Source organism: Microcebus murinus, chromosome 13 (genome assembly GCF_040939455.1).
Source record: "Microcebus murinus isolate Inina chromosome 13, M.murinus_Inina_mat1.0, whole genome shotgun sequence".
Classification (NCBI taxonomy): Eukaryota; Metazoa; Chordata; class Mammalia; order Primates; family Cheirogaleidae; genus Microcebus; species Microcebus murinus.
The window spans coordinates 40,224,130-40,236,694 of record NC_134116.1 but is presented as its reverse complement, the minus strand read 5'-3'; the positions used below and the strand labels follow the sequence as shown (position 1 = coordinate 40,236,694).

Below are 12,565 nucleotides of genomic sequence, written 5' to 3'. Positions count from 1 at the left end.
TTTGTTACATTCCAAGGACTGGAAGAAAAATTAAACTCCGTGCTTTCAAAAGTTCTGTATGTTAGATAATTATAATATCTCATGATTAATAGGAAAACGTGGAACATGATGAAACATCTTGGTGAGACTAAAAATTGAAACTGTGTGGCCAGGAAAAACATCTAAGGTCATCTGTCATTTTTCCTATGGTAGGCTTTTTAAAAAAATAAATAAGGTTTTATCAAATTTGAATATTTAATTTTATTTAACAAACACTTCCATAGTACTTACTGTGCCAGCATAGTTTTAAGCATTTTACTAATACTCATTTAATTCTCCTAATGACCTAATGAGATTGCCACTATTATTATTCTCATTTTATAAATATGGAATCTGAGACATACCAGTAGCAAAGGGAAATATGGAATTTGAACTCAAGAAATCTGGCTTCAGAATTCTTGCTTATATGTAAATTCTTGTTATAAGTAAATATTTAAAATCACATTATAAAAGAATAATTCAATCTCTTGAATTACTTGAGACACTCTTTTAATCATCTAATAGTACTCCAAAACACATCATCTTTGCTGCTTTTTCATTTTTTCACTGTTTGAATCCCTAGATGATAAAATGACTGGATTTTTCATTTTTAGCCACAAGTATCCATTCAAATAGGTTTTGGTGTTTTTTTTCCCATTTGTTCTTTTGGTGTGTTTGTGATCTTTAGAATGTGACTACTTGTGTTTCTTTTTTACATAATCTCTATACCTGTTTTCAGTGTAGTTGTAAGGCAGTATTCTAGAAATAATTATTAAATCTATATTAAATGTCTTTATTTCCCTTTTTTTTCCTTCAAGTAAACACTATCAGCATTCAAAATTTGCATTGCAAACCAGCATGTCTTCCCTAAAGATTATTTTGCCTTTCAAAATAATGAGTGAATATCCAATGAGAGAGAGTTTATAAGGACTGTAAAAAATGACACCCTTTTTGTTTTAAGGATAATTTGAGGGGAAAGATCTCTTCTTACTCAAGCACAGACTGTTAAGTATTTGTACAGCACAGAACCATCTTTGTCTAAAGCAAGAAAAATAACTTTTCTCTCCAGTCTTCCATATCACCCTCCAATGGCCTGAACCTCCTTAAACCCCTAACACCAAACAAAGCTTTTTCTCTCTCCATGGAGAGCCTTTGTGTGTTGTGTTTTATGGGGAGCCCTTGCCTGTTTTCTTCTTTGTTCATTTTTTAGTCATATACTTTGTCCAGTGCTTCCTACTTCCGTAATCTGTGTCCACACTTAACTGCCAATGGTGTACTGCTGAAGATTATGTATGTGTTTGTGGTACATGCTTTATTTCTATTTTTTAAAATATTTTTTTTCCTTCTTGGATAGAGGACATGAACAGCATAAGATCTCAGAAATTTGAGGCAGACCTAGGTGCAAATTTTCGCTTTTCAGAAGTTATTTACTTCTGAGTCTCAGTATCTTTATCTCTAAAAAGAGAATAATCTTAAATTCTGTATTAGGATTTTAAAGATGATTAAATGAAAAAAATACATATATATATACACACTGTATATGAAAAACAAAAACACAAGGCACTCAAATGTTAGGCTCTTTTCCTTGATATTGGTCTCTACACATGCTGACAGGCATCATGCCAGTTCAATTTTCCTCTTAGTAAATGCCTTTGCCATTCACAAGACTCTCACAACCCACTTGGGTCATAGTTACAACAGCAAGTGAGAGAAAAGGAGTAGGAAGCAGAGCAATAATAAAAGCACCAAATTTCCACCAACCTAGAAAGGAGGAGCAACACTGTCTGGAATGAGGAAGGTATAGGAAGAAAAGCAAGGCCCAAGAAAATATTTAAGAAGAGAAGGCATTTCATAAAAATAATAATGTGGGATGTTAAATGTTCAATTTTTTAAATTAATTTTACTGAGTTTCATTGATTATATTAGGTTATTATTTCATTTTTATCCTGAAGTGTTTGTAACCCTAAATAAATGGTTAAATAGATAATTAGGTATGTAGACATTTTCTGGAACTTTATAAGCTTTCTCATTTCATAAACAACTGTAGAAAATAAAAATACAGTCATAACATGATATGTATTTACTAAATGCCTAACTGGTACAATGTTATATTTAATATCTATTTGTTTGAAAATCCCAAGGGTAGTATTTTACAGAAAAACTAATAAGTAGTTATATAGTTTAGTAAGTCTAATGAGAGAAAAGAGATGGGGAAGTAGATCTAACAAAATGATTTACTTCTTGTCATTACTATGTTATATTTTTTTTCTGTTTTGCATACTCTCATGATAGACTTCATTACATTCTTATGGGTAGGCTAGTGAATCACACTTAGATTCCTAAAACTATGTATAAATTTTGCAGTAATTTTAACTTAGAACTTACATAGATCCTGACCTATCACACTAACTTTGCTCCCTTCTTTTGCATTTCTGTTTTTAAAATGTTTTTAGAATGTTGTCATGTCTCCTACCACCTTAGCCATAATCCAAACTACTTTTTTAGAAACTTTAATCTTTCTTCTAGCTTGGTCATGCCTGTTGTATAATCATTTCGGTTTCTCTTTCCTTCAGTCCCTATAATTTGTGTTCATCTTTTACTGATACCTAAACCTGGAAATAATAATCTTGATTCACTGATTTTGTTATGCTTCAGAAGAGACTGCCTCTGATGAGATTGGTTGTTGATATTTTAATGTCTTCTATCCTGGCTTGAAGCTATTTAGCAATTTTAATTTGTAACACCTAAAAATCTCATAGTTATCTATGGAAAAAGAAAAAAAAATCTCATAGTTAATGTGACTCCACTCATTCATTCAATAAAGATTAAGAGCATATAATATACCAGGTCTGTCTTTTTTTTTTTTTTTTTTTTAGACAGAGTCTTGCCTTGTTGCCCAGGCTAGACTGAGTGTCGTGGTGTCAGCCTAGCTCACGGCAACCTCAAACTCCTGGGCTCAAGCAATCCTACTGCCTCAGCCTCCCGAGTGGCTGGGACTACAGGCATGCACCACCATGCCCGGCTCATTTTTTCTATATATATATTAGTTGGACAATTAATTTATTTCTATTTATAGTAGAGACGGGTCTCGCTCTTGCTCAGGCTGGTTTCAAACTCCTGACCTCAAGCAATCTGCCAACCTTGGCCTCCCAGAGTCCTAGGATTACAGGCATGAGCCACCGCGCCCTACCGAGGTCTGTCATTATCTCATTAAGATTTTTTTTTTTTCCTATGAGATCAGCTTTTTTTTTTTTTTTTTTTTTTTAGTGTATTATGGGGGTACAGGTATTAAGGTTCATTAAGAATTTATACCAGGTAATCTGCTAGATACTAGGAATCCAAAGATGATTTAGACAAGATTCCCACACTCAAGTAACTTTTATTGTACAGTGTGCTGTTGTGATTTTACTTGTATTAGCTCATTTAATCACCCAGAACTCAACATGCCTAAGTATTTCCCCAGAGATTTTGGTTCAGTAGGTGAAACTGTGGCATCTAGAGTTCTTAGAAGTTCCACAAGTGGTTCTGATGGTCCTCTCTGATTAGGTTAGATAAAATCAAGCTCAGCAGTCAGCCTCACCCTCAGAAAAGACAAACCTGGTGCTAAGGATGCAGCTTTAACAACTAACCACCTGAGCTTGAAGACCCGCAACTCTCTGTTTGCTAGATCCCTATTCAGGGGCTTCCTAGAATTCTCATGGAATTGGTTAGCCCATATTCAGAATACTAATTTATATAAATTAAGATTTATAGAGTTTTCCTGTCATTAGGAAGTTGATCTAGGTAAGTGGCTTTTATGTCCTGTTTTGCTGTTTTATAATACTTTGTATGTTAACCATAGTAAATTGATTTCCTTTCTTTGAGCTATATATTGTGGCAAAATAGGAGGAAACAATGATTAGCCTCCATCCTGCTACTGCTAATACTTTACTATTCTTTCTAAAAGCATCTCCAAAAAAGTACTTTTTCTAATGACATTTTTAGATTCAGTTTATATATTCTGATTTTTTTCTTTAATGTAGCCCAGCACTCTGAGGTATATATCAAAAGCAGCATGAAATAGAGTTTTGAGTGCTGTGAAGCACTGAGATAATAAATACCCTTGGTTCAGAGGATGATTCATGCTGAATTTTAAATGTTTGTTATCATGTTGACACAAAAGGAAAAACTGGCCCATTCAAACACTATTATAAAATTTTACTCTAATTTTATCTTATGCATGCTTTGATTTATTTTAAGACAACATTCCTTCCATTATATTTGTTTCACTTAAGTACCTTTATCTTCACATACCTGTAGTACCTATTTTTTGCCTTTATAAGATGGCCAAATATTACTCTGTTGTTTATTTTATAATGACATTTCATTTGATCATGATATGATAGAAGCATTAAATTACTCTGAATGCATGCTTGAAATTCTTATAAATCCATGGTACAGTTGTTAAACATACTCAGCGTTTTTAAGTAAGCAAAAAAAGATCTTTCACATTCATGTAAGAATTAGCTTGTAAGCCAAAAATGACAGATGTAGTATTACAGCTGAGAAGTGAACTGGTTGAAGAAATCATCTAAATGGCAGAAACATTTGGACAAATATCCAAACAACTTTCAAGTTCCTTTTCCATGTCCTGTAGTAACTACTGTCGCCACATTACTTGTGGTTTTATAAGTTTTCCCTACTTACTTACTTTCAATTTAGAAAATTTCACAATTGAAAGGAAAAAACCAGTGTTGCTAGACCTCTGTTTGTCTGTAATTTTATTGGTATGTTTTTAAACTTCTATAATTGTTCCCCTAATTTTAATTGAAAATAATTTTGATTCAGTATCTAGGTATACATTTTAAGAATTTTAATACAAAGAAAACTAAAAAGTAAAAGAAAACAGTTGATAGAACAATAGATAGCAGTAACGCACAAGAGTAAAATCTCTTAACATTTTCTATTTTAACATCAACATGAAAGCAATTTCAGATGTATTCTCTAATATATAACAATTGTCTACCTTCAAAACTTTCACCTGTGCAGCATACCATTAGCAACTTCTCTCAGTTTTGTTTTGTTTTTTTAAGACAAGACTCTCAACTCTGTTGCCTGGGCTAGAGTGCCGTGGCGTTAGCCTAGCTCACAGCAACCTCAAATTCCTGGGCTCAAGCGATCCTCCTGCTTCAGCCTCCTGAGTAGCTGGGACTACAGGCATGTGCCACCATGCCTGGCTAATTTTTTCTATTTTTACTTGTTTGGCTAATTTCTTTCTATTTATAGTAGAGATGGGGGTCTCACTCTTGCTCAGGCTGGTCTCGAACTCCTGAGCTCAAGCAATCCTCCCGCTTCGGCCTCCCAAAGTGCTAGGATTACAGGCGTGAGCCACTGCACCTGGGCAGCAACTTTTCTCATTACATAAAGTGAGTCTTCCCATGAGGAAGTCATATTATAATATACCAAGTTGGTATGTAATCTGAATAACAGGAGATTCTGATCTGCCCTCCTGGCCAACTGACATATAAAGCAGTGTAATTTAAAAAAATGACCATCATATTTAAATATTAAAGATAAATTGATATGAAGTTATTTTTATATAAATATCTAGATTTGCACAAATCTGCCTTTCAAAATTCTGTTGTAAGTTGTAATAATTTCTATAAATATGTAAATAATTTCTATGAATGTGTATATAATTTGATATATTTTAAATTACATAAAACTATATAAAATTGTATATTTTTTATTTTTTGTCATTGTTATTTTTATTTTTTTAGAGACAGAGTCTTACTCTGTTGCCCAGGCTGGAGTGCAGTGGCGTGATCATAGCTCACTGTAACCTCCAACTTCTGGGCTCAAGTGATCCTTCTGTCTCAGCCTTCCAGTTCTATAGCTATGACTATAGGCCCACACTACCATGCCTGACTGATTTTTTTTCATTTTTTGTAGAGACAGAGTCTGGCTATGTTGACTAAGCTTGTCTCAAACTCCTATTCTCAAGCAGTCTTCCTACCTCAGCCTCCCAAAGTGTTGAGATTGTAGATGTGAGCCTCTCTGTGCTTGGCCCATTTTTGTTTTTTTAAAGTGAAAGATGAGAAATTATAGACTGAGTATAAAAGCCAGGGGTGCTTATTTTTGGATTCTTAGGTCTTTCAAATGTTTTTAGGATATAAAAAAGCCTAACCAACCAAAGACAATGATGATGTAGTGATAAATGTTTTATCCCTTACTTGGCTAATACCACTTTGTTGTGAGAAATAAAAGCTATATCTCAGCCAAAATTATTTAAATAGCAAGCGTAACACTTCATTTTTCATTTTTTAAATCTCTCATATCAAACAATTTTAAGCTGCCTTAATTACTTTTAAGTTGAACCATGTAATGTAAAAACAACTAATCTCACACTCCCTTCTCCTAGTTATGTTTATCTGTAAGGGATATCACTTCTTCAGGATGTACACTTCTTTTGTTTTTATGTAACTCTAAATGTTCTTAGGTGATTTTAGTTATATTTGTGATTCTTGTCTAAATATGTATGTAAATAATGAGTCAATTTTCTGTTTTTAAAAGAAACACATCCACCACATATACTCCCCAGCAAATTGGTATTAACTGAACAGCACCTAAGTGGTCACATAGGTACTACAGTAATAGGGTATTGGGCAGGTGGGAGGGGGGAGGGGTGCAGGTATATACATATATAATGAGTGAGATGTGCACCATCTGGGGGATGGTCATGCTGGAGACTCAGACTTGTGGGGGGAGGGGGGGAAATGGGCATTTATTGAAACCTTAAAATCTGTACCCCCATAATATGCTGAAATAAAAAATAATAATAATAAAAAAATAAAATAAAATAAAACAAGAATGTGGTGAAGAAAAAAAAAAAAGAGGCCGGGCGCGGGGGCTCACGCCTGTAATCCTAGCTCTTGGGAGGCCGAGGCGGGCGGATTGCTCAAGGTCAGGAGTTCAAAACCAGCCTGAGCAAGAGCAAGACCCCGTCTCTACTATAAATAGAAAGAAATTAATTGGCCAACTGATATATATATAAAAAATTAGCCGGGCATGGTGGCACATGCCTGTGGTCCCAGCTACTCGGGAGGCTGAGGCAGAAGGATCGCTCGAGCCCAGGAGTTTGAGGTTGCTGTGAGCTAGGCTGACGCCACGGCACTCACTCTAGCCTGGACAACAAAGCGAGACTCTGACTCAAAAAAAAAAAAAAAGAAAGAAACACATCACAATATATGGGCACAAATGAGAATATCCTCCACGGAAGCCAACACATTAGGAGTTCACATGCTTTTTCCAACAGTGCTGGTGTTGCTCAGTTCAGTTACTTTATAGCAAAGTCCTTGGAATAACCTTTCATTGTAACAATATTCCTTCTTCAGTGGTTTATTTTGTTTTTGAAAATGCAGACATTATTCAGAAAATCCCATTGCATTCGGTGGGTGAATAAACTGGGTATTACTACTTGGTTTGAAAAATGAGGTGAGAAATTGGGGAGAAGCTAACCATCTAACAATAGAGGCATTACTGAGACTGGAAAATTATGAAGCCAATGAAGATAAAATTTTAGAAGTAGATTTAATAAAATAGGAAGATTTTTAAGTTATATCAGGGGAAGAGGGGTAGCAAATTGTATATGAGGGCATAATTCATATATATAATGTACATGACATTTTATAGATGATAATATCAAATATTGGTGAGAATATGGAGAAACCATATTTCATACACCTCCAGTAGTATTTTAAATTGATGTAGCCATTTAGGAGGAAAATTAAGTGGTTAAAAATTTAAAATCTCTTGACCAAACAGTTCCACTTCATGATATCATTCTTAAAGAAACATTCATTTGTGCATGGGAGACAATTATAAGGATGATCCTTGAATTTAGAATTAATTAAATGAATTGTAATTAATTAAATGATTATGTCCACATTGTGGTCTACTACATACCAAATAAAAAGAATGAGGTGCAGACATGGAAGGATTGGATGCCAAGACATATTTTTAAATGAAAAAAGGAAGTTATAGAGAAAAGAGTATATGTACTATGATGATATTTGTTTAAAAAAGAGAAAGGAGATTGATATATCATTCCATGTGTGATACACATGCATATTAAAAAGAAAACTTTTAGAAAGATGTACAGAAAACTGGTAACAGTGATTATCTCTGAAAGAGAAGTGGAGTTGAGAGAGTAGTGATAAAGAGGTCTGCAATCTTTATTTGTAATGTTTGAAGTTTTTACCCTAAGAATGAATTTGATAAATTACTTACAGAAGTGAAAATAAATTTGAAAATATTTACTTGTGTGGAGACAAAGAGAAGGAAATATATGAAAATATAAACATCAAGAATCCTTATGAGCACGATTGAATTCTCAGTTGATTAGAGAGGTCAGCTTGTCAACTGCCCTTGTCAACTCCAGTTTCCTACAGCTGAATCCACAGTTCCCTTTCTGGAAATTCAGGCCCATCTCTGCTTCAGAGCACTCCTTCCAAGTATAGAAAGTTTATCAGCGAGCCTCTGCCCCACTTGCTTTTGGAATTTAGAATTAAATTATTCTGCTCACACAAAGGATTTAGTGGTCTACCCTAGACTACCTGTTCCCATGTATTCTTCTAAGGCACAGTATTATCTCTTTATTGACCTATCTCTCTGAATTTCAATAAGGTATATTTTTCAGTACTTTTGTCTAGTTAATCTACCTAATGCTTGACTACTAAAAATCCTTCCCTGAATTCTTACCAGTACGTGAATTCCTGTAACTTTGCATAGCTTCTTTTGCCAGTCTACCTTGTGTCTTATTCCTGTACTCTTTATCTACACACAGTTGTCCTGCTGCATACAGACAAATGCCTTGCCTTACTTACTGTATTATCTTACTTCCAAACTGGACCAGTTTTAAAATTTTTATTGGAAGTACTACATCCTGGTCCTGGTGATTATATGAACCTCACCACTGAATACAGTACATTGGGGATATTTTGCCTTAGAAATACCTGCCTACCAAATGAGATAACAGGGTTCAGAATAAATGTCTAGTTTTATTAATATTATAGTGAAAGCCATGAACATTTTGTGAACAAAATTGAAATCAGTTGTTTCTCATTGAAATAAAAAACAGATTAAATAAAGGGTCAATAATGGGTTAAATATGGGTCTTTTACCTAATTGCTAATACTCAATGATGACATTGCTGATAGAGTTTGGAATAAACCATATAAATGGTTGGCTTAATACATCAGAGTGTAACAAGTAAAACTTTGTCCCTAGTCTATATGTAAATACTGCTGATGTAAGTTATGAAAACCTGTTATTTGATGTTTTATCCGGTGTTTTTGTTACCAAACAAGTTTTCCCATTTCTGAGAATCTAATGTCATGTTGATGTCTCTCCTGTGGTTATTTCTGAATGTTACAGAACAGGCCATCCTGCTTGGAATAATTCATCCTAGCCTGAGAGCGTCTTACAGGTCAACTACTTTGTAACTCTCTGTGTTAATAGCTAATGTTTACTTTTTAACATTTTTTTCTCCCTGTACTTCTAGCCCCCAAATTTCTGTTTCAGTGAATATTCCTTCAGAGCAAACAGTTCATTCTATTCCTTTTATTTCTAAAGTAGTATATGATATATGGGTAGGTCTTATGAAAACTGAAAACCAAGTTACAAATGTAGCATAAAGACAAATGTCAAATGACAAAAGTCAAATTGGGGCTGGAGATGAGATGGTTGTGAGAATAGTTGGAGATTCTGATTAACTTTAACAGGAAATTTGACCTCTTAAGGTTACTGTGCTGAATTGAAATACCAAACATAAGTTGTTAATATGTGAATAATATTGACTTAGTTCAAATAAGATGTTCAAATTGAGAGGATGAGAGAAGTCTGAGTCATCCAAGTAAAATGTGACAGGTTATGTTAGCAAAACAAGTTAAGTGGGAGTTACCTGAAACTATCAGGCTATGTTCTTGGCATCATCAGTTCCTCACTGCTGGAGCTACTTTTGTAGCTGTAATGTTTGCTACATATTTTCATGGTTCAATTTAACAAATTAAACTAATTAAACTAATTATAAAGGTATAATGATTTGAGGCAGATTCTTTCACTTATGAACACAACATGGGAATAGATTAGTCCTTTCGAATTATCATTTGGTTTTATAGATGCTTCAAATTATTCTATTTACTAGTCTAAGTTTCTAAATTTTAGGAGATAATTATTGTTGTCTCCTAGATTACAATTTACTTTTGACAAATTATCTGTATTCTAAGTGTCTCAGTATTATCTACTATTTAGCTTTTCAATATAGGGAAAGCACATTAGTACTAAAATTTAGTAACTTCAGGTGCCATATAATAAGAAAGAATGGTGGTGCTAAAATCTAAGTCTTTAATTACTTATTTGGAGTTGATATTGCTATCAGAAGCACCCACATTGTTCTAAATCCATAAGGCAAGATTTGTAGTTTGATGTTTTTTAAAAAAATTATCTTAAAGATCAATAGTACATTCTAATGATTATCCAGAATTTATTTCAATAATGTGGTCTATGTGTGCCCCATAATTTAGCATACTAAGAAGGTACTGATTTCACACATTTTATACATTTATATTTATAAAACAACTTGCCCCATTGAGTATGGGGACATTTTTATGTCAGTAAAATGTTGAATTAATACATTTTTTGAGTAAAAGAATTTGTTTTACCACTTCATGCACACCAGGATGGCTATAATCAAAAAGGAAGATGATGAAAGTGTTGAAAAGAATATGGAGAAATTGATGCCCTCATTATTGCTTTTGGGAATGTAAAGTGGTGCAACCACGTTGGAAAACAGTTTGGCAGTTCCTCGATAAATTAAAAATAGAGTGACCATATGACAGAGCAATTCTATTCCTAGATATATAATCAAGAGAAATGAAAGCATGTTTACATAAAAACTTGTCCACAAATGTTCATAGCAGCATTATTCATAATAGCCAAAATTTAGAAACACCTCGAATGTCCATCAACTGATGAATAGTTAAACAAAACGTGATATATCTATACAATGGGATATTATTCAACCATAAGGAATGAGGTATCGACTCATGCTACAACATGAATGAACCTTGAAGACATCAAAAGGCCACATATTATATGATTCCTTTTATATGAAATGTTCAGCATAAGCAAATCCAGAGACAGAATTTGTTTTGTACATTAGTGGTTGCCAGCCTGGAGGGAGAGGAATGGGGAGTGACTGCTAATGGACATGGGAAATTTTTAGGGTGACAAAAATGTTTTTCATTAGGTAGTGGTGAGTCATAACTTTGTAAATATACTAAAAACTACTGAATTGTACATTTTAAAAAGTCAACTTTATGGTATATGAATTACATCTCGAATATTTTATCAATGCTTACTTTTCCATATAAAAAGGAATTTTTTTAAATAAAATTATTTTTAAAATGTATGATTAATGCCAAGACTTTCAGAAAAAGTTAAGCACAAAAGCTGACATTTACGTTAAAACCTTGCTATATATAAAGTGATACATAATATACATTGTATGGAACTTCCACCAATCTGAATGTGAGATATTTTTGCCAAAGATAAAAGTTCCAAGAGTAGAGTAACCCATAGCAGATATCTAATACCTATTCTTCTCTGACTGTCCTTTAATGTTATTGTCACTTTCTGGAGTGAAATGACCTTTAAAAAACATTTTAATGTTTACCTTACCTGAGAAATGTCAGTTAAGATTATCATGTAATAATGGAAGGACCATTGCTGTGGAGTGAAATATAAAATTATATTTGAGACCAAAACTGAAATTGATTAGCAGCTTGTTCCTGTTAAAGAAATTCTTTGACGTCTCTGAACCACAGATTCCTCATCTGCAAAATACCTAATAGGTTTGCTGTAAGGATTAAATGAGATACCATGGATAAAGCAGACTGTGCTCCCTGCTTCCCTGTCCTGTCCATACTCTCTTTCTTCTCCATAGAACACCTCCCACCCTATCCCTTCTCCCACCTCTTTTCTCTCTCTCTCTCTCTGTCTCTCTCTCTCTCTCTCTGTCACACACACACACACACACACACACACAAACACACACACACACACACCCCTTCATGCCTACACAAAACAAGTTAGGTCTCCTTACTATATGTGGCCATTGAACCTAGGGATTACCATACTCTATTAAATATTCATGTTTATTTATGTGTCTTCCTCAGGAAAATATAAGTTCTGTAAGGGAAAAGAAGCAATATTTTATTTACCATTGTATACCCATTACCTAGCATAGTGATTTGCTCAATAAATATTTGGATAAATGAATTTCAATAACATATCTAACGTTATACTGGATTCATAATAGCTCCCTGAAAAGCTATAATGTATCTGTATTTTACTTTCTTTTAAAACATAATCAGCCTGAAATATTTTTAAATTTATAATATGTGATGATTTATATGTTAAGTGGAAATGTTTTTATTACTAGTTATACCTATATAATGAAGAGAATGTTCCTTATCTGTGTTATTATAGGCTTCTAGTAGTTCTGTGT

At 33.7% G+C, this 12,565-nt stretch overlaps 1 protein-coding gene across 3 annotated transcripts in view; it reads left to right on the top strand.

Moving 5' to 3' along the window:
- Positions 1 to 12,565, top strand: part of PIBF1 (progesterone immunomodulatory binding factor 1) — a 207,071-nt gene that overhangs the window by 86,537 nt on the left and 107,969 nt on the right. The window lies entirely within an intron of this gene.